At 41.6% G+C, this 23,126-nt stretch overlaps 1 pseudogene across 1 annotated transcript; it reads left to right on the forward strand.

Moving 5' to 3' along the window:
* The first annotated feature begins 2,555 nt into the window (after positions 1–2,555).
* On the forward strand, positions 2,556–22,506 carry LOC307243599 (serine/threonine-protein phosphatase 2A 55 kDa regulatory subunit B alpha isoform-like; annotated as a pseudogene). The gene is made up of 10 exons (XR_013844774.1): positions 2,556–2,703; positions 5,849–5,926; positions 12,252–12,349; positions 12,981–13,146; positions 15,755–15,867; positions 16,577–16,754; positions 17,277–17,441; positions 19,368–19,538; positions 21,578–21,669; positions 22,224–22,506. The product of XR_013844774.1 is annotated as a serine/threonine-protein phosphatase 2A 55 kDa regulatory subunit B alpha isoform-like (transcript).
* The last annotated feature ends 620 nt before the right edge of the window (positions 22,507–23,126 follow it).

Below are 23,126 nucleotides of genomic sequence, written 5' to 3' on the forward strand. Positions count from 1 at the left end.
GCATTCTTGTGTTTATATTGTTTTTACACCAGTAATCTGAGGTGACTATGACGTCATAGGGTCGCCTGTCGCTATAAAAACACGCAGGGAGCGTCCTCCAGCCCTTTATTCCACTGCATAATAAACCAATCAACAGCGTCAACACGGGGACAGGAGCAGCCCCGCCCTCCCCTGGACGGAGTGCAGAACTGCACGCCATATACCATCTGTAATATGCAATCAGTGCATTACAAGGATCAGATCAGAACAGATATGATATGATATGATATGATAAGATATGATATTATACGATAGAATCCGATCAGATATGATATGATATGATAAGATCAGATCAGATCAGATCAGATCAGATCAGATCAGATCAGATAAGATATTATACGATAGAATCCGATCAGATATGATATGATATGATAAGATCAGATCATATCAGATCAGATCAGATAAGATAGAAAGAAAGAGGAAAAGAAAGAAACGATAAGAAGAAAAGATATGATACAATAAAATTACATAATATAGGATAACTTAAGATATGATAAATGGCTACCCTGTTTAAAAGAACGTTTAACAATCAATAAAACAAACAAACAAACAAACAAATAAATACATATAAAGATAATACTTTATTGATCTTGGTGGGGAAATTCAGACATTACAGCAGAAGTTGACAGAACAGTACAACTCGTAAAAAAATAGAAAAGTACACATATAAACGGTTAAAAGGAAGCGGCACCGTGTTAACCAATATGTGCAGGTGGTGGTAGAATGAGGATGTAGTAACAGGAACTGTATTCGATATTGACGTGCTGGTTTTATCTGTATTCTATATTGACTTGTACTGTGCAAGTCAATATAGAATACAGATAAAACCAGCACGCCAGTACAGGTCTGTTAGTGGTGATTTAAAATACATATATTCTAGCCTAGGGTGGAAATAAACACGTCCACACACACACACACACACGCACACACACATATATGTGGCTTACTTATCAAAACCAAGGTAGGCTGGCACCTTTGTGGCCTATTACCCAGATGATTTTCATTATGACATTGATGCGCTTCTCCATTTCACTACTTTAATTCAAGAAACTCTCTCTGTATATCTATCTATCTATCTATCTATCTATCTATCTATCTATCTATCTATCTATCTATCTATCTATCTATCTATCTATCTATCTATCTATTTATCTATCTGTCTATCTGTCTGTCTGTCTATCGATCTCTCTATCTCTCTATCTGTTTGTCTATCTGTTTGTCTGTCTATCTAAATGTAATAATAAATAAATGTCAATAGAAACAACACATTTTTTTGCACAAATGTTTCCTTAATATTCGTCACCTAGGTTTGAACGCAGCAGGTCACTGTGCATGTCATGGATTTTTGGTTCCCAGTGAAATAATTTGTTGTATGAAGCAAAACTCCAAATTGACATAAAACCAATGGTTCAGACCGAGGACTCCCGAGGTCCGTTAAGAGGATCCCCGCCAAAATGATTGATAATAATCATACTAATCATCATCATCATCATCACCACCATAATTATCATCATCATCATCATCATCATCATCGTCACCACCATCATCATCATTATTATCATCATCACCATCATCATCATCTTCATCATCACCATCATCATCATCATCTTCATCATCACCACCATCATCATCATCATCGCCATCATTATAATCATCATCATTTTAAATAACTGTGCACGTATAACAGTTGTTGTACACATTTTCTTAATTGTCCCTGATTCTACTGCCTCCCAGCCCTTAACCCTTGGGACAGACGACAATTTGTGCACCCGCATGCGACACAAAACTGCAACATTTCTCCAAGAAATACGATTCCTCACATTATTTCGACCCGTTGTTTAATAAGTGCACCGTCTGCAGCTCGACCAGCGGCGTGAACACCGTGCCAAGATGGCGGCGCTATTTACGTGTCCGGCGTCTTGGCGTCTATGGCTGCATTCAAACACAGTCCAGAAACCGGTAACCCCGAGTGGCATCCCGACACCCGCGGTAAATGTGTGTTTGTTTGTGTGTGTTTGGCAGTCCCGCGAATCATGCAAGCACCTGCACGGGAGCTAAAACCAAAGCGTGGAACAGCTCCAAGGTGTGCACGTTTTCACATGAAAATCCATGAAATGTGAACGTTAACGCTGAGTGATGCCGTGTCTGTTGTCGTTGCACACTCGGGGCCCTGCGACGCGTCTCGATATTCCGATTTGAAATTCCCAATTATATATATATATATATATTTTATTTATTTTATTTGTTATTTTTTCCCTTGACTTTAACTTTCGAGGGGGCGGGTCGGAATGCGGCTGAGCTGCGTCATCCGCGCCCGCGGTGACCCACACTCCCGTCGCACGTGAACGCAGCGCGTCCCCGCGCGGTCACGCGTCGCCGGGCTCGCGCGCTCTCGCGCCATTTAAAGGGGCCGGTGTGCGCGTGCGCGGCGACGCGTGACCGCGCGGGGGGAGGCGGCGCGTGCGACGGGAGTGCGAGACGAGGGGAGAGCGACGCCGCGCGTGTGACGGCGGAGGTGACGGTGGAGGTGACGGCGGAGGTGTGACACCCGGAGTCGCCCCGCTCGCTTCGGGGAGGAGTTTATCGAACCAGGAACAACTCGGCGTCGGCCCGCACCGCAGCGTGGGAGCCCGGGGTCGTGACTGCGGAGAGCCGCCATGGCAGGTAACGGCGGCGCGCGGGCTCCGCTCAGTCGTACGTGTTGTGCGGGGTCGCGTGTGTGAACGTGACCCCGTGTTGATGTCCGGGACGTTGCCGTCCAGCGGCCGTTTTTCCCTCCTCCACGACTTGGCTAATGTTAGCTGAGTAACTTAGCCTGGCTAGCCACACGACTGCCTGCTGAGCTAGCGCCAATGCCTGGAGACGGTCTGCGTCCTGGAAGCTCAACTTAGTTTAGCAGCAGAAGAAGCTGGAGTTAGTCTGCAACCATTAGAAGATGAGGTTAGTCTGCAACCATTAGATGATGGAGTTGGTCTGCAACCATTAGATGATGAAGTTAGTCTGCAACCATTAGAAGATGAAGTTAGTCTGCAACCATTAGATGATGGAGTTGGTCTGCAACCATTAGATGATGGAGTTGGTCTGCAACCATTAGATGATGGAGTTGGTCTGCAACCATTAGAAGATGAAGTTAGTCTGCAACCATTAGAAGATGAGGTTAGTCTGCAACCATTAGAAGATGAAGTTAGTCTGCAACCATTAGAAGATGAGGTTAGTCTGCAACCATTAGAAGATGAAGTTAGTCTGCAACCATTAGATGATGAAGTTAGTCTGCAACCATTAGATGATGAAGTTAGTCTGCAACCATTAGAAGATGAGGTTAGTCTGCAACCATTAGATGATGAAGTTAGTCTGCAACCATTAGATGATGAAGTTAGTCTGCAACCATTAGAAGATGAGGTTAGTCTGCAACCATTAGATGATAAAGTTAGTCTGCAACCATTAGATGATGAAGTTAGTCTGCAACCATTAGATGATGAAGTTAGTCTGCAACCATTAGAAGATGAGGTTAGTCTGCAACCATTAGAAGATGAGGTTAGTCTGCAACCATTAGATGATGAAGTTAGTCTGCAACCATTAGAAGATGAAGTTAGTCTGCAACCATTAGAAGATGAAGTTAGTCTGCAACCATTAGATGATGAGGTTAGTCTGCAACCATTAGAAGATGAAGTTAGTCTGCAACCATTAGATGATGAAGTTAGTCTGCAACCATTAGAAGATGAAGTTAGTCTGCAACCATTAGATGATGAGGTTAGTCTGCAACCATTAGAAGATGAGGTTAGTCTGCAACCATTAGATGATGAAGTTAGTCTGCAACCATTAGATGATGAGGTTAGTCTGCAACCATTAGAAGATGAGGTTAGTCTGCAACCATTAGATGATGAGGTTAGTCTGCAACCATTAGATGATGAGGTTAGTCTGCAACCATTAGAAGATGAGGTTAGTCTGCAACCATTAGATGATGAGGTTAGTCTGCAACCATTAGATGATGAGGTTAGTCTGCAACCATTAGATGATGAGGTTAGTCTGCAACCTTTAGAAGATGAAGTTAGTCTGCAACTATTAGAAGCTCAACCTTGTACGTTTGCGTCATGCAATCATGTCTCAAAATAAATGACTTACAACTATTTTCATGAACTTTGTAGGTCCATGTTCAACGTGTATGTTTATAATCTACCATGCAATACATACATGGTGGAGGTGTGACACCCAGGTGTGTAGGAAGCCCCTGTTTGATTTAGCTTACGATACTGTATTATGATGTTGAATTATAGCAAGAGAAAGTTCGTCATTATTACCTTAATGTTAAATACTCCAGGGATATACAGAGCAACTTTGTTATTTGCTCAGTAGTATATCTAAGAGGTGATGACTGCATTGAATTCACTCGTATATTTTTCTCTCAGTGGAAGAATTGTACAGATCCGATGAACCTACAGTGACTAAGTGAGACTGCGTATTAGACATGTGACACCTATCAAACAAATGTTTTGTTGTTGAACAATGAATAAAGTGATAAAAAAAAAAAAGTAAGCTATGCGGAATCGAACCAGCTTTGCTCTGTAACGAGCACGGCCAATGCAGCGTGTTTTCTCTTGTAGATTATTGCATGTTTAACCTCGGGCTCAGTCTTGGGCTTGAAGATTAATCATACCTTAAAATGGAATTTGCAAGTTTTATTACCGTCATCAAGTTACTTGAGTTGCCATTTTTGAAAACGGGGTTTATTCTCTTCAAGGCTCAAGCGCCTAATCTGCAGCTTCATTGCACAAGAGCTTCATTATCTACGGACCTGATGTGTCTTTGCAGAGTCTGGCGACCGAAACTATGCTAAGGTCATGCAAAATGGCCGTTGTTCACTTGCTAAATTGACTTTCGCTTTTTTTATGACTATCCACATGAATCGGTGCAGTTTTTGGGTCCGGTAATCAATTGCAAAACATTACATACGTTACCAGTCTGAGGCTATAGTTGCGGCATGTGTATAAGTCCTCCAAGTTGGCTAAATGCTCAGGGATCACAATTTCACCACTGTTTAAAATCCTTAATTATCAGCATCGGACAATATCGAGTACAGATCTAATCTTTTACTTTAAAAGATTGACCTTTTGACCACTAGTTTGAGGTCATTGAAATTAGATTCTTGGAATCAGGTTTCCCCTTTGGAGGCATCTAATCGTCTTATAGATTAAAAAAAGAAAAATCAAGTTGCTGTTCTTTTAAACGTACCATCATTAATATTTTATTAGATGGAGAGAGACGGTTCTCAGATGTTGTCGATGGCTGCTGAGATTTCCAGCTCTCAAGCCAGGCGGTGCAGTCTGGTCTCTCTGGACCCTCAGTTTAAGGAGGAAACGCCCCTCAGACCCCAGACCTGTCAATGTCCGCCACCATCCCTTCGCACCGCGCCGCTCGTGTCCTCAAACTGGTTTTAATTTTTAGCTTGAACATGCAGAGACCAAACCACCCGCGTTGCAAGACCCCTCTGCCACGACGGCCGAGAAGCCGGGTGAAGGGGGAACGCCATGTTTGGCCAAGTTGGTGTTGTTTCTATGGCTTCCTTTCGAGGGGCACTATTTGGCGCCAATTGTCCGATATTACGCGTTGCACCTTTAATAGCTTGACATGTTTCGAAATGAGTCTGGTCATCAGGTTTTTTTTTGTATTGGTATTATATTGTTGTATGGTATAAAGTACCATTTTTTTTTTCTGACATATCGGACCATTTTCTGTTATCGTTATTGGTACCAGCCCGCTGCGGCGAACTGGCGAGAGCGATTTTCACACGGGACGCCATTTGTTTCCACAGGATCTGGAAATGGGAACAATGACATGCAGTGGTGCTTCTCCCAGGTGAAAGGAGCCATTGATGATGACGTGGCAGAAGGTAAGATGAAGGAGCCTGCAGAGGAAGCACGTTGGCTGGAAAACCTACACAGTCCCAGTGCCGTGTGGCGCAGCAATGCAGTTAGACCAGTGATTCTCAACCTTTTCCATAACAAGGACCCTCGGTTTAATGTGCATTACACCACAGATGTGTTCAGTACGATTATCCTCTTGGACCCCAAATGGAGAAGGTTCTTTGTTGTTTGATATACTGTATGTATAGTTGGGGAGATCAAAACAGTCATTATTGTACATTCCCTCGTGTTTTGTAAATTCATTAATGGTGAATTGTCTATATAATAATATATCTAGTAATATCCAGGGGGCAGTGGCTCAGGAGGTAGAGCGTATGGTTCGATCCCTGGCTGCTCCTGGCAGCATGCTGATGTGCCGCTATATGGCACACCACTATATGGCACACCGCTATATGGCACACCACTATATGGCACACCGCTATATGGCACACCACTATATGGCACACCGCTATATGGCACACCACTATATGGCACACCGCTATATGGCACACCACTATATGGCACACCACTATATGGCACACCGCTATATGGCACACCGCTATATGGCACACCACTATATGGCACACCACTATATGGCTGACCACTATATGGCACACCACTATATGGCACACCACTATATGGCACACCACTATATGGCTGACCGCTATATGGCACACCACTATATGGCACACCACTATATGGCTGACCACTATATGGCTGACCACTATATGGCACACCGCTATATGGCACACCGCTATATGGCACACCGCTATATGGCACACCGCTATATGGCACACCACTATATGGCACACCACTATATGGCACACCGCTATATGGCACACCGCTATATGGCACACCGCTATATGGCTGACCACTATATGGCACACCACTATATGGCACACCGCTATATGGATACGTCAGGTACTAGGATGTAAAATGCAGAGAAAAACATTTTGTTGCCTCAGTACTTGTACTCTCTGCAATGACAATTAGCTGAATATAATCTAATAATTTTGCTGGGGCCCTCCCTGGAACCTGTTGAAGAACCCCTGGGGGTCTCTGGACCCCCTATTGAGAACCACCGCTGCGGTGGGTCTTATTCACATATTCTGGAATGCCCCGCTGAGCATATGCGCTGCATCCAAAACCCTCAACGGGGACTTTTCTGTCATCGCAATTCTGCCATCGTCAAATTCAAACCATTAAATACACAGATACTCTTAAATTGCTGAAACACTGAGTATTATTATTATTATTTTTTTTTTTGTTCTTCGGTCAACCTTGCCGCTTGCGCAGGGCTCTTTACGGCGTGAGCCTTGTGCAAAGACGTTGGCCCCGGACAGTTGTTGTGAGACGGAGCCTAGTTTTGATCCTCCGCGGCGACTCACTGCTGTGACCTCGGCCCAGGTGTTTTGTAACCCGGCTCCTGGTTTGTGTCAGTACCTGAATATTACCACGACGTGGGCGAAATTGGAAAGGTTAACAGTGGTAACCCACAAAGTTGTTTTTGCGGAACGAAATCCACATTTGATACGTTATTTCGCCGCCACCGCAGAAGTCGTTTCGACGCCTTCGTGTTGTGCCTGTGCTTGCTACATGTCGTTTCCGTGGTTGGTGGCGGGGGCCACCAGGGCCGCGCCTTTCCTCGCACCGATCGGCCCCGCGCAGTGAGGGAAATGCAGATAGCGTGGCGTGGCTCGCTGTGGTCGGTAAACTGTCGCCGCAGCCGAACCCTTCGCGGAAGAGCAGAAGGAGTTATCCCCACCGCCTCGCGTGTCCAAGAAATCAAGAAAAATCAAACGATCAAATGCAGGAAAACTTTGGGGCGAAAAGAAAGTGATTGATGTAGAGACGCAGACGAGGGGAAACCCAGATGTTGAAGGGGGGAGGGGGGGAAAAAAGGAAAGGAATTAAAAGGAATTCTGGGACTTGCAGCGTAATCCACCCAACACGGACGACCTCATCTATTACCACTTTAAAAATAGCTGCATGTATAGCTACTGCTCTTGATTGTAATAGTTGTGTCTCTGTCTGTCTGGACTGCTGTGAGCAATGCGAAGTGAATGGAAGTGAATGGAAGTGAAGGGAAGCGTGCTTTGCAGTGGCGGTGGAACAATGAATTCAATAGAAAATTAATCAAATTAAATTTAGCTATCAATCTGTTAAGTGGCGCTGCTGTCGACAACTCGATCAAATGGTGAGTGACTGGGGAACTCCGACTGTAGTGGAACGCCGCTGGCGTTGAGGTGAATGCGATGCGATGTTTGCTCTTATACTGTACGCAAATACAAAACCAGCATTTGTTCATACCGGCTTCGGAAAATACTAGGAGATTTCTATGAACGGAAGTTAGTAGGAGGCAGCACTGTTGGGATTGAAACTTGACCAAAGGGAATACAAAGAATAAGCAGCAGCAGCAGCAGTTGCGTTTAGCAATAATATGCAATGGTATTACTGGTAAATATGCTGATATAGTATATATGCCGGTATAGTATATGTGTATAACCATGTTACATAGTATATCATCTATATTCTGGGAGATGGTATGGATCTATAGTAGTAAAAATAATGGCATTATAATAACAATCAAACAACAATAAGCATAATGGTATTAGTAGCAGTCATAATGATAATAACTAGTAATGTTGTTGATGATGACGATGATGATAATCAACAGTATTCCTCAAAGTCCTTCTACTGCGTGGCAGAACAGAATATTTATACCTTTTCACTTTTCACACATTTCCTCGATGTGATGCGCGGGAAAACGGCGTCGTCCGGGCGGCCTTTATTAGCTAGTGCAGAGCAGTCGTGTGGGTGGTCTCTGACGAATGTTCCTGCTTTACCGGCTGCGAGGTGGTGGTGATGATGATGATGATGATGATGATGATGTGGCTCGCGCTAACACGGTCTGCTTCAGACTATTTTAGGTTCCTGGCTTTTGAAAATGCATAACAGCCCCCCCTCCTCCCGATACTGGGCCTGCGGGACCACAGCGTACACAAAGATATCTACAGCAACCTTTTTATAGCATTGTCTTTCTGCTCCAGTGGGCAGTGAGGGGTTAAGAGAGAGTGTGTGTGTGTGTGTGTGTGTGTGTGTGTGTGTGTGTGTGTGTGTGTGTGTGTGTGTGTGTGTGTGTGTGTGTGTGTGTGTGTGTGTGTGTGTGTGTGTGTGTGTGTGTGTGTGTGCGCGTGCGCGTGTGGAGCCTCTGTTAAAAAGGAACATTCTGCTGCTTGTGGAGACGAGTTGGGTAGCGGGGGGGGGGACGTTAAAACTAGGTTACTTCTCATTTTCTGTCTGCTCTACATATGCTGACATCCTTTACGCAGCTCCGCTCCGGCCGGCCCGGCACGCAGGCTCGGCCGATCGTGCAAAATTCCAATGCGATTGGGCGATTTCTTTACAAAACAAAGTCCCATGGCGGTGGAGAGCAACGGGACGGGGCGGGAAAGTCCCTTCACTCAGTTGTGTTTAAAAATAAATAACAATAAATAGTCTCATACGTGCGGGAAGCAAAGGAAAATAAATGGATCGGGAATACAAAGACCTGCACCGCCGTCTGGAGGAGAAATGGAAATAAACTCTGCTCCAATGCTCAGAATCAGAATCAGAAATACTTTAATAATCCCAGGGGCAAATTACTAAACTAACTCTGAGTTAGGTTTACGCTTTCTATACAAGCAAGAAACTAAGAAACTAAAATAAATGGAAATATTTATCTATGAGATTATATTATATTATTAGGTTATATATTATGTTATATATTATAGTATTATGTTATATTATTATATGTTATATATCATATTATATCTTATATTATTATATATTATATTATTATGTTATATATTATATTATTATATATTATGTTATATATCATATTATATCTTATATTATTATATATTATATTATTATGTTATATATTATATTATTATATATTATGTTATATATCATATTATATCTTATATTATTATATATCGTACTCTATATTATATTCTATATTATGTTATGTTCTATATTATATTATTTATTGCTATATAATTATCACAAGATTTGCATATCGAGCGGGGAAGTGAGATCCGATCATAAGTGGTTACTCAAGAGCTCTGAGCGGAGAAGGTGAGAGCCTCCGCCCCCGCTCTCTCCCTCTTCCCCTCGTCCCCTCCCCCTCTCCCCCTCTCTCCTGCTCCAGTTTCAGAACACAATAAACTTTCAATGCTCAGACTTTTCCTGGCTGATTAAAAAAAAATAATAATAATAATTTTTTACATCTCCTGTCATAGATGTCAGTCTCTTTCGGTGGAGTCGATTGATGATTTGATCATAAATCTGCCCAAACCTGCCAGCGCGCTCTGATTCCTAGAGGCCCAAATAAATCCAGGGGGTTAGTCCGGATTAACTCAAACGCCTCATAATTCTACTTTCAAATCGGTGCTTATGTCAACGAGGCCGTGTGTTGTCCTCCCGTGCCGTCGGAGGCGACCGTGGCCGCCCGGCGCCTGGGCGGCCTGCCGAGACGCTTGTTCTGTGCAAACTAGTACGTAGCAGTGTGCCACCAGGACACTGGGAGGCACTGCTTCTTTGGTGGCGCTCTGTCGAGAGGGAAACGGAAAAGGACGCAATCGATCTCGGAGCTTGACGTGGCGCTTGACATGAGGCAAGAGGCTGAGATGTTTTTCTTGCACGATAGCCAACTTTACTTGTTCGAAATGGTAAAACATAGGCCCTTTCCAAATAAATCAATAAAACCAAGAGAGTTTTGGACAATTATTATAATTTATTAACGTACAAAACTCAGGTATGGATACACAGAATAACATATGAGGGGTGCATTAGGTTGTGCGGATCACGTTGCAATATCACGGTTCAGATCATTAACATGGCAGTGAATGGGGAAAAAATATGATTAGATCCGCCCCCAATTACTGAATGGGGGGGTGGGAGGGGGTTACATCACAGCCGCCAGTGAAATGCCAGCATTGACGACGTGGAAAGAAACATTTATTTTGAGCTTCAATCACTTAATTTCCTGCATTCTGCTGAATTTTTATGCACCAACTATAATAAATATTCATATTAGAATTCTATAATAATTCTAATATAAATGTAATTGTGTAATTTTTTTTCGGGGATGTTAATTTAGTCCAGTCACATTAAGTCATCATAAATAATGTTATCTTTTTTTGGTCGTGGAATCAATAAACAAAATATTTCACAATAATTTCATAGTTAAAAGAAGAGAAAAGCTTCTCCTCCGTGTCCGTGGACGTCCTTCTATAATCAGACTTTTTTTTTTTTTCCTAATTCTGCTCCTCACATCACAGCATCATGTTCCGTTTAACATTATTATCTCATCCTTGGTATCACAATCCAAATCATATCCATAACGTAAACTACTGTTCTGGAGCGTGTACCGGCTAGCGGCACTTCTCACAAGCTGCCGGTCTCTGTTCTGCCAAATCAAGTGGACATATTGAGTGAAATATATCATATTTAATTAAATCGGAGCGCACTTTTCCTTTAAATTATTAGAACCCACAAGCTGCAAAAGGGCTGGGTGTGGTCTCACGGTTCGATTCCGATACAGAGCGCCACGACTCAATCCAACATCGATGAGACTGCTGGCGAGACGATTCTATATCGATAAAGCGACCTTTTTATACATGATCAGAGTTGCTGCAAACGTTTCCACAAGGCCACCTGACGCTTATGGCTGAAGTGTTTCACAGAACAGATTCATATTTCAATTCATTCGTGGCTACGGTGCTATTTATATTTAAACGCAAAATGGTTGAATCACTTCCAAGTTGATCTCTCTGGTTCACTGTTTATTTCACAAGTTATTGTAAAGGACTGTATATTCTAATTTTATACTCAACCTTTAATTTTTCAGGTTTTCATTTTTATCTTAAATTTTTATTGCCTTTTTTCTGGGTTTTTTTTTTTGTTATATTGTTGTATGTTTGTTTATCATTTATTGTATGTTTTCACATTTTTCCACAATTTTCTGTTTTATATTTTTACTGTATTGCTTTATTGTGGTTTTGCTCCTGTTTTGATGCTGTCTGTATATTGGAACATCAACATCCTAGCTGATTTTCTGTCTACCTCTCACAAAGTATCAATGTTTCAATTTTCAAATCTATTCATAAATTGAAATAAAACTTTGTGTGTGTGTGTGTGTGTGTGTGTGTGTGTGTGTGTGTGTGTGTGTGTGTGTGTGTGTGTGTGTGTGTGTGTGTGTGTGTGTGTGTGTGTGTGTGTGTGTGTGTCCGTGTGTCCGTGTGTCCGTGTCCGTGTCCGCCCTTGCAGCGGACATCATCTCCACCGTTGAATTCAACCACTCAGGGGAGCTGCTCGCCACCGGAGACAAGGGAGGCCGCGTGGTCATCTTCCAGCAGGAGTTGGAGGTGCACTGGGCAGATGCTTGATACCAATTAAGTTTCTTTGGAGATACGCTCGGACCGGGCATCGGGGAAGGGGCTCGCAATCCGCTTCTACAATCGCTATCTCGACATGTTATACTTGATGAGAACCTCGAATAGCCTTCCAGTATCGTCGTCATCTGTTGTGTGCGACAAAAATATTGATATCATGTCAAACTCTGATACAGAAACAACGTGAATCAATTCGTGGGCTCAATTAATTGTGACGGCCCAACACTTGGCGCGGCGATTCTTTTTTTTGATAAATATCCACTTTCAACGGGGGTGGGGGAAACTCCGCGTTCAGGGTGAAATTGCTGCCGTGGTTTGGTTCCAACCAGGCACTGATCTGGCTGCTTTCCCTCAATAAAATGGATGATGGGCAGCGCGGTTGACTCAAAATCCCAGAGTGGATTTTTACTTTCTGAACCCAGATTTTGCACCTCCGATTTATTATTATTATTTTTTTCCGAACATATTTATTTTCTTTTCACCGGATTTCCGAGATATAATTTTTCTATCGATATCAAATATAATCTTCTTCACTCATAAGAAGTTTAAAGTGGCGTCGGGTTGTTCTCGCCCAACGTGGTGTGTCTTTGATCTTCCCCGTCAGAATAAGAACCAGCCGCAGTGCCGGAGCGAGTACAACGTTTACAGCACTTTCCAGAGCCACGAGCCCGAGTTTGACTACCTGAAGAGCTTGGAAATCGAGGAGAAGATCAACAAGATCCGATGGCTTCCCCAGAAGAACGCCGCCCAGTTCCTGCTGTCCACTAACGGTGGGTTTGACCGCTGCGACTTATCTTTCATGAACAAAGTCGTTACATTGGCGTCAAGTATGGAGTCTTATTTTCAACATAAACATTGTGTCTGATGAGTGTTTGTATATTTATTTATATCGTAATTAGTCAAGTTCTGCATCATTCCACATTTCTGATTTTATATAAGCCAAAACGTACTGAAGCGTTTTATGTTTATGATTTATTACAGTTCCTGATCTTACTTCTCTATCTGACCCGAATGAAACTATTCTAAAAACAGTTCCTTGAACCATTTATTTCATAACTATAATTGTTTGTTCCTGATACTGACCTCTGACCTGTACCAAATCTATAGTACTTACCTGCAATACTCTATTGAATACAAGAGATGATTTGTGCAAAGACTTTTCCCCAAAATTGTCTTAAAAAATATAAAATTGAACCGTGATCCTTGCAAACAGCCTTCTGTGTGTTCAGTACTGTAAATACTGCAATTAATTAAGGATTATTATTATTATTATTATTATTATTATTATTATTATTATTATTAATACTACTAATAATAATAATCATAATCATAATAATATTTATGTTAGTTCATCAGTTATTTTGGGGGGTCAACATTATTTATCTATCTATCTATCTATCTATTTATTTATTTATTTATTTATTTATTTTTGAGTTATGTCCCATGTGGTTCCTATTTAAATCCAAAAAATGACGGTTTATAAAGCCCCTTTCCCAGCCGTAAATTGACCGGTAATGTTCCGTATCGGCGTGATATGTGAACACGAGCGGGTGTTTTATTTATTTATTATTTACAACATAAAGTATTTGCACAAAAACATCATGTTTTTACTGAATGAAGTCCAATATCAACAGAATGCAGCGGGAAGATGTGCGTGACGCAGCAAGGGACAGTGTGAAACATAAAAAAAATATGTTTCATACAAGCAGGAAACAAACAGAAATAAATGGATCCAAAATAAAAACTGCTCAAATTCTACGTTTAGATTATGCTTTTCATTTTCCATACCTACATGTAAATCTTCCTCTATGATACTACATTATACAGTTCAAGTTCAAGTTCAAGAGATTATTTGTCACATACATATACATACGGTCATACATATATGCAGTGAAATGTCATGACACCCGGTGATTACGCACAATAAGCTCTATAAATACTAAAAAATACCAAAATGTGCGTAATCGCCACAAGGTGCTCGCGCAGGCAGCCGCAAGGGGAGGCGCCACAATCGCGATTCTGGGTCCTATAATTATATAATAGAATTAATTGACTGTGTTGTTTGCATGCAGTCCATAAGTCCTTTGTCCTTAACACTGAAACTTCAGCTCTTACTCTAACTATCACATTTCCCCCGAGAATTCTCTGAATTGGCATTGCTTATCATCACCAGTTATGATAGAATAATATTGAATAGTGACTTAAACATCCATATAAACAACAGGGTGGATCCCAAGGCTGTGGAACTCAGTATGTTGCTATATTATAATTACAGTATATTAGATTTGCATACAGGGCGGGGAAGTGAGATCCCATCACAAGCGGTTACACGAGACGCGTTCTGATGTCAGACGTGAACAGACGTGCGTGTCTACCGCCACTTGAGTCCCTGTGACGTTCCACTTGTGTGGTCTTAGTGGATGGAGACGTTACGCTCCCCCACGGGGCTGAGAAGACGAACAGGGAGTCACGACAACCAGAGGGAAAACATCACAGTGGTTTTTACACACACAGTGCAAGAACACAAGGAGCATTAGAAACAATCGATAGTAAAAGAGCTCAGAGTGGAGGGCCTCTGCTCTCGCTCTCTCTCTCTCTCTCTCTCTCTCTTTCTCGCTCTCCCGCTCTGATGGATTCAGGGCGGGGCATCAGTTTCAGAACACGGTCGACTGTGCTTTACGGTCGACTGTGATTTATCAGGGCGGGTAAAGTAGATTTTCCAAGTGGCGTGTCGTTCATGTAAATTGGCGATCGGTGGAGTCGATTGACGATCAAATCGTCAATCCACCCAACCCAAACCCGGAGTCTTTCAGAGTTGGGGCTGTGGTTCCGGGACGCCGGGCGCTGGCGCGCGAGCGGACGGGAGCGAGCGGACGGGGAGAGGTTGAACGGGTGGAGAACGTTCCCTCTCCGGCGGCAGAGGGTGTAGGACAGGTTGAAAAAGACCACACTGGTTTAATAACGTCAGGTTTGGGGTTAATGCGTCCGGGGACACGGGCTCCGCCCCCGCTCCGTCAGCGGGGGGAACCGAGTCTGTCCAGGGAGGGGCGGGGAAGGTGGAGGCTGAAGCGCTGGTCTCTGAGAGCCGGGAAAAAAACAATCTAACCCATTCAGATTGTATGTTTGTTGCAGACAGATTTTCCAAACGATCGCAACTACACACATAAAGTTCTCACCCCCACCTGACGTATGTACCTGTAAGAGTCGTCGCTGTGGGAACACACTCCACCCGGAACTTCCCCGTAAAGGACGCCAATGCGGGAATGATACCGACTGCGTTTACCGGACGTCTTTTGCCCAGCGACGTTACGGATTCCATGTGGGGAAAGGGGGTTACAAAAGTTATATAAGAATAATCATTTTACTTTTCTTTGACAGATAAAACGATTAAATTGTGGAAAATCAGTGAACGGGACAAGAGGCCGGAAGGCTACAACCTGAAGGAGGAGGATGGAGGCTACCGAGACCCCAGCTCCGTCACCTCCCTGAGGGTCGGTCTGTTTAACCTGCTTAACTCGGGGAAAAATAACCTGCTGGTTTTAGCCATTCATTTGAAATGTTTATGTGTGCAAATGGTAAAAAAAATATATAATTACATTTGAAAAGGTGTCATTTAATAGTATTCTTTGACTATTGAAATGTTCTTCTTTTGTCTTGGTTCTATATTCATTTGGTGATTTATTGATTAACTTGGTGATTCCATGTTTAAATATCGACCATTACAAGCCTCAATCTTGTGGGGGCGAAGCAATTAATTACAAATAATCACAACCAATTGTTTGATCTAATTCATAAAAATACAATTTTGACTCACAGCACGACTTAAGTTATGTTTTGTATATTGTGATTCTTTGGGCATTTAGAAAGGCTTAAATGAATGAAGTTAAAAGGAACAATTAATAGTATTTTATTCACACATGCAAATTGACCATGATGTGTCCGTGAGGTTAGTATCATTTATATACGTATTGATTTATTTATATTTATATTTATTTGTCACTTATTTTGCAACATTACCAATTGCACCATCAAAGTATTAAATCAAATTTGATGCCGTAATTGTGGCTCCATTTAAAATAAATAAATACACTACAAAAAAAATAATAATAAAAAATAAAAAGTCATCATCCGTCTGGTTGATGTTATTTCTGATATTATTAAACCCTGAATTGCTCCTGTTTGACCCGGTTCCCCCATCAGGTGCCGGTGTTCCGTCCCATGGACCTGATGGTGGAGGCCAGCCCACGCCGGGTTTTCTCCAACGCCCACACCTACCACATCAACTCCATCTCCGTCAACAGCGACGACGAGACCTACCTGTCTGCAGACGACCTGCGCATCAACCTGTGGAACCTGGAGATCACCGACCGCAGCTTCAGTATCCTGTCTGTCTGTCCGCGTGTCTGTCTGTCCGCGTTACACTAATGATGCAGATCCAGGCACTTTCCATTCAATGAACATTAAAATAAAATTCAAACGCAAAAAGTAAACAAATAAAAGTGCTTGGAATCTAGTCGAAGAATTAAAGTTGATAAAATTTAAAAATACATACAAAAATGTTATCAAATATCTAATGAATGGAATATACAGTATAATGAAGAGTGTGGCAAAATGTTAAGTTTCATAAAATTTGGACAAATTTAACTCTTTCAGGTTTGGATCCCATGAAAATATGTGGATACTGATTACCTTTTTTTATTTTCCTAATTTTTGACAAGGTAGTTGATGCACTTTCAAGAAAAAAAATAGTATTCGGTTTTATTATTTAATTAATGAAAAAAATCTGATTTATTTATTATTTTTGATAAATCTAATATAAATAGTTTTCTTTGTAACCGACTATTTTAATAGTCCTGGAAGAAAAGGAAAGGTTTTCTGTCCTTGACGCGGCGCTCCCCAGACATCGTGGACATCAAGCCATCCAACATGGAGGACCTGACGGAGGTGATCACCGCGGCGGAGTTCCACCCTCTGCAGTGCAACACGCTGGTCTACAGCAGCAGCAAAGGGACCATCCGCCTCTGCGACATGAGGGCGTCGGCGCTCTGCGACCAGCACTCCAAACGTCAGCAATGAGCGCTTGAAATATCACTGTTCACCCCCAATTTATTTTAATTAATAATAATAATAATAACAGCCTTTATTTTATACACAACATGTAACTCAACGTGATTTACATTAATAGAATTGATCAAATAGTACTTCCGGTAATAATGATGATAATAATAACCTTTATTTATATCCCCTTTCATACATAACATGCAGCTTATTAAACTACTTTTATAACATTAATAGAAGGAAATCAAATTGTAATTACTACTAGTTCAAGTTCAAGTTCAAGTTCAAGAGATTATTTGTCACATACATATACATACGTTCATACATATATGCAGTGAAATGTCATGACACCCGGTGATTACTCACAATAAGCTCTATAAATACTAAAAAATACCAAAATGTGCGTAATCGACACAAGGTGCTCGCGCAGGCAGCCGCAAGGGGAGGCGCCACAATCGCGATTCTGGGTCCTATAATTATATAATAGAATTAATTGACTGTGTTGTATTAAATATACATTTAAATCCTCCTAAAAGTAATTTTAAATAGCATTACATTATTTAATCTTACAACCAGACAGAGAATGCAGTGCAAGGAAAACATACTTGAAGAAAACACAATCAGCTACAATACTCAGGTATGCTGTGGCCTTTAAACCATGCTCAGTTGGTACTAAGGGACCCAAAGTGTGCCAAGAAAATATCCTCCACACCATTACACCACCAGTGTGAACCCTAACCCTAACCCTAGTGCTATTACCAATTATAATAACTATAAATACTAAATGTTATGACCCATATTATACTTTATAATCTGTATTTATACTTTATAAATATATTGATACTTTATTTATTCTTTATAAACGATGCTTTATAACCTTTATTTATATTTATTTATACCTTTTTTCGAGCACCTTTTATACACAACATGCAGCTTATTAAAGTGCTTTAATAACATTAATAGTAGGAAATCAAAGCATGAATACTAGTAATAACCATAAATAATAATAGTATTTATCTTTGTAGCACCTTGCATATACGACATGCAGCTTATTAAAGTGCTTTAATAACATTAATAGAAGGAAATCAACGCATGAATACTAGTAATAACCATTAATAATAATAGTATTTATCTTTATAGCACCTTTCATGCACGGCATGCAGCTCAAAGTGCTTTACAGGGATTTAGAAGGCCATCAAATAGTAACAAGCAAAGCAAACAATTTATTAAAGCAAGGTAAATATTATACCACTTTTCAGTTTTGGGTATTTCCTCTTGATTTATTTATCACAAATTCTATTCATTCTCCGATTTAAAACCCACATTTGGGATTGAAGGGGGATTGAAAATATTTTGATTATTGGAAAAGTAGTTCAAGGCCAATAATTGAGGAGCAGTAATTGGCGAGAGATTTAATATGCATTGTAAGTCACGGAGCGAGGCACGAACATGACCCTTCAACGGCTGAATCGATAGAACTGGAACTGAAATGGAGACCAATACTTACTAATATATATACAAATATGCACTAATATTTACTGATATTTACTGATATTTACTTTCGCGATAGGATTCTCTATTGACATTTTATGCATAATGAGAGTTTCCACCGACTCAGTTTCACAACTTGGCAAAAACAAATATTTAATGGGGAAATAAATTCAGTCTCATACAGAACATTAAAATTTCAATTCATTTGTGGCTACAGTGGTGTTGAATTAAAAATGGCTGGAAAAAGCCATCAATGTCACTGTCTTCTTATCAGACCTGTATGTCTGTCTAGTGTTGTTTAAGCACTTTGAGTTGCATGTTGTGTATATTATTATTATTATTGTTGTCATAACTTTATCTTTTCGTAGTAGACCGTTGCCCCTCAGTTTATAAACCTCTCTCCTCCTTTTCCTCACTCCTCCTCCTCCCTCCTCCCCCTCAGTGTTCGAGGAGCCGGAGGACCCCAGTAACCGCTCCTTCTTCTCAGAGATCATCTCCTCCATCTCCGACGTCAAGTTCAGCCACAGCGGGCGCTTCATGATGACCAGGGACTACCTGTCCGTCAAGATCTGGGACCTGAACATGGAGAGCCGCCCCGCTGGAGACCTACCAGGTGAGGAGAGGGGGCCGCGCCTCCAGAGGGAAAACCAAAATACAACCATCGTCCAAGGGAGAAATGAGGAGACTATCGGATTTTCGGCGCCTTAGCGCTAGACTGGTGTCTGCGCGCTAAAGTTGGAATACTGACTGAACGAATCGACTGGCCTCGGGTTTCATTTGCAAGACGATAGCGGCGTTAGAAAATGTACAATACACTTTTAAACCGAAAAATCGAAAAATAAAAATTTTCTTGGAGGCTCCTTGATATCAATTGGGGGTGAGAACCACTGTTCCAGGCAATGTCCTGTTGGAGATGAGCTTTTAAAAAAGGATGCGTGAGCTGAAATGGTAGCCGTGCTAGGTTTTTGGCAAAGTTAGTAGTAGTAAGTAATAATAATAATAATAATAAACAAAAACCACAATCTTCAAATTGGAACATTTAAATTTGATTACATTTGTGAATAACTTTTAAGATTCATCGCAACACATCTGAGAATGCAGCCATAATGCCAATTTAAAATGAAATACAAAAATATGGCTGCAGGCAGCAATACACGGGGTCCAGTCTAGCCATGTTAGGTATGTATTACAGTTTTCCGAGGTTCCATAAAACGCACCGTATCGCACACACGTCACTGGATGTTCAGTTCAAATAAAAACCCTGGAACACGCAGCGCGGACGCAAAAGAAAAGGGACGGTTCCTCCAAAGGTCCGTAGAACTCGCTGCGGCGCCAAGACGCCCACCAGAGTTACAGTTTCCGAGTTTCCTTTTGAGCGCAGGGCGCAGGATGCCAACGGGCTCCGAGGGAAGACGCTTGGGCTTGTTTAGCTGCGGGTGACGATGTCACAAAGCGGCCCTCAAACTCGTCGGATCGCGGCGACGTTCTTCTACGTCCTGTAAAATGAGGACGACAATTTTTCAGTGATATTGAACAAACTCGAGCGACAAGGCGTCTGAAACGTCCCCTAATAATAAACCCCTGATGGAATAGTGGAAGCTCTAGACTTGAACGACCTTGGAAATCCCGCTGGAAGGGAGCGTTCGCCGCTTCCGTTTTCTCAAAAACAGCCGCTGGGCCGGCGGCGGTGCAGATGTTTGGCCGCTGACGTGTGTTTTGTCGCATATTAAATAGTAATGCGCGGTTCAAAATAAGCCTCCTCCCCTTGATAACTCACATTAATATTTACGGTGTCGCGTTGAATAATTCAGCTTGGGTGGCCAATTCTGAAGGCAGCAGCAGCTGAATTCCAACGGCGTTTTATGACTCTGTTGTGATTCTGCTGGGTATTTTTGGGATTCTTGCCCCGAATTAAATGCAAAGATTAATTGTAATCCGAGCTTTCTAATGTTTATTTTTATTTTTTTGTTTGTTTTTCTATTTTACTTTATCGCTGAGGCCACGCCTTGTGCGTTGCTTGCAGTTGTCACCATTGTCCACTAGAGAGCAGACTAACCTGTTTAGTTTGTTTGGCTGTTTGTTTTAACCCAGGGAAGTTATATCGTTCAAAAATGAGTTTGTGTGTCATGCAGCTAATTTATGCGCAGATATAATCCAGCCCGTTATTGAAATATGACAGATGGTGCATAGTGCACAAAAGTAAATAAATTCAGTAAGTGCAGTATATTCGGTTTTGGAGACACATTTTTATATACTGCATCTATTAATATGAAATATTCCGAATATTTCGGAAACCGAACTTTGAATAATTTCAATATAAATCCGATTTTGAGACTAAATCTATCAAAGTGCTTATGTAGGATTGGTCATCGGTGATTCTTCAGGTCCATATCCTCATAAATGACTGACTACACTGATAATATTTTATTGTAAATTATATTTTGAGCTATAATCATGAGGTATTATAGATGAGTACTTTTACTTTCACTACTTTAAGCACATTTAGGAGAAAGTACTTATACACTTTTACTTGACTAGAAATGCCAAGGTGGCCCCTTTTACTTTTAACTGGGGTCGTTTTTGTTTCGGGGGGGGGGTATCTGTGCCTTTACTATGAAAGCTGTGAACGCCCCCCCCCCTCGCGTCCCCCAGGTGCACGAGTACCTGAGGAGCAAGCTGTGCTCGCTGTACGAGAACGACTGCATCTTCGACAAGTTCGAGTGCTGCTGGAACGGAGACGACAGGTGAGAGAGAACGCGGCCACAGCAGCGGGGGGCGCGTCCCCCCGGCGGGGCGCTAGTTATTTATTTATTTATCTTATTTGTTTCGAGTCGGCCTCTTAATATATAATTTAGTTGGTGGATTGAAAATAACACAATTTGTTCATATTTTAATTATTACTATTCCATCAGTTGTGCACCTTCCTGCCCCTCTTAAATAAAAGCCATGAATGAATGTGACGCTCCACCTGGGTTACTATGAACTGCGTCAGTTTGCGTAGGACACTTTTTTATTTTTGTGCTTTTTTTTTGGTGAAATCCTAGCGAGGGGGCTCTGCAACAAAAAAATCAAAATAAATAATAATAATTTTGAACACCACTACAATGTCTTTTATTTTAATTTTTTTATGCTTTTCCCCCTCAAACCTTTTTCGTTCCTCAGTAGACTTCTCCTCTCTGGATGTTTTTTTTGTTTTTGTTTGTTTTTTTTTTTTGGAGTGACTCGAGACTAAAACGAATAAGAGACGCAACGATGAAATCATTTCGTGGTGGTTATTGGTCTCTGACTCTGCCCGCAGCGTGGTGATGACGGGCTCCTACAACAACTTCTTCCGGATGCTGGAGCGCGGGCGGCAGCGCGACGTGACGCTGGAGGCCTGTCGCGAGAGCAGCAAGCCCTGGCAGACCCTGCGGCCCCGCCGGGTGGGCGGCGGCGGCGGGAAGCGCAAGAAGGACGAGATCAGCGTGGACAGTCTGGACTTCAACAAGAAGATCCTGCACACCGCCTGGCACCCCCAGGACAACATCATCGCCGTGGCGACCACCAACAACCTCTACATCTTCCAGGACAAAGTGAACTGACCGTCGGAGGAGAGGACGGACGGACGGACGGACGGAATGGACTTGCCCCCTCTTCCCCACATTATGTGCACTACCTGAAGCTTTTGTCTTTTTGTTTTATTTTATTTTTTATTTTTTTAATGGAAATGGTTTGGACGGGTCGGTCGTTTCAAACACTTTATTTTTAATTTTTTTTTTTTTTTTAATTTTTTTCTGTCTGTGAGGCCTGCCTTCTCATGGTTCATCATGTGGTGCCATTTTAAATGTTAATGGGTTTATTTTGTTTCCTTTTTTTGGGGGTGGGGGGGTTTATTCATTGTATTTCTTTATTTTGTTTATTAGTTTTGTTTTTGATAATTTTATTTTATTTTTTAATTTTGGTGTTGGTTCATTTGATTATTTATGTTTTATTTTCAATTCAATATTTTTGTTAATTTTATTTTTGTTCTTGTTGATTTTATTTGTTTGTATTTATTTTTGTTGATTTTATTATTTTGTTTTTTTCTTCCCCCGACTCAACTGCCCGTTTGTGCTCCAGGGTGACACGGGTAAATGAGTTTCATTGGCGCACTTATTTTTACATTTTATTTTGATAATTTTAGAAAATTTATTTTGACTGTTTTAGAAACAACAGATCATTT

The sequence above is a fragment of the Zeus faber genome (genome assembly GCF_960531495.2).
Source record: "Zeus faber genome assembly, chromosome: 17".
Taxonomy (NCBI): Eukaryota; Metazoa; Chordata; class Actinopteri; order Zeiformes; family Zeidae; genus Zeus; species Zeus faber.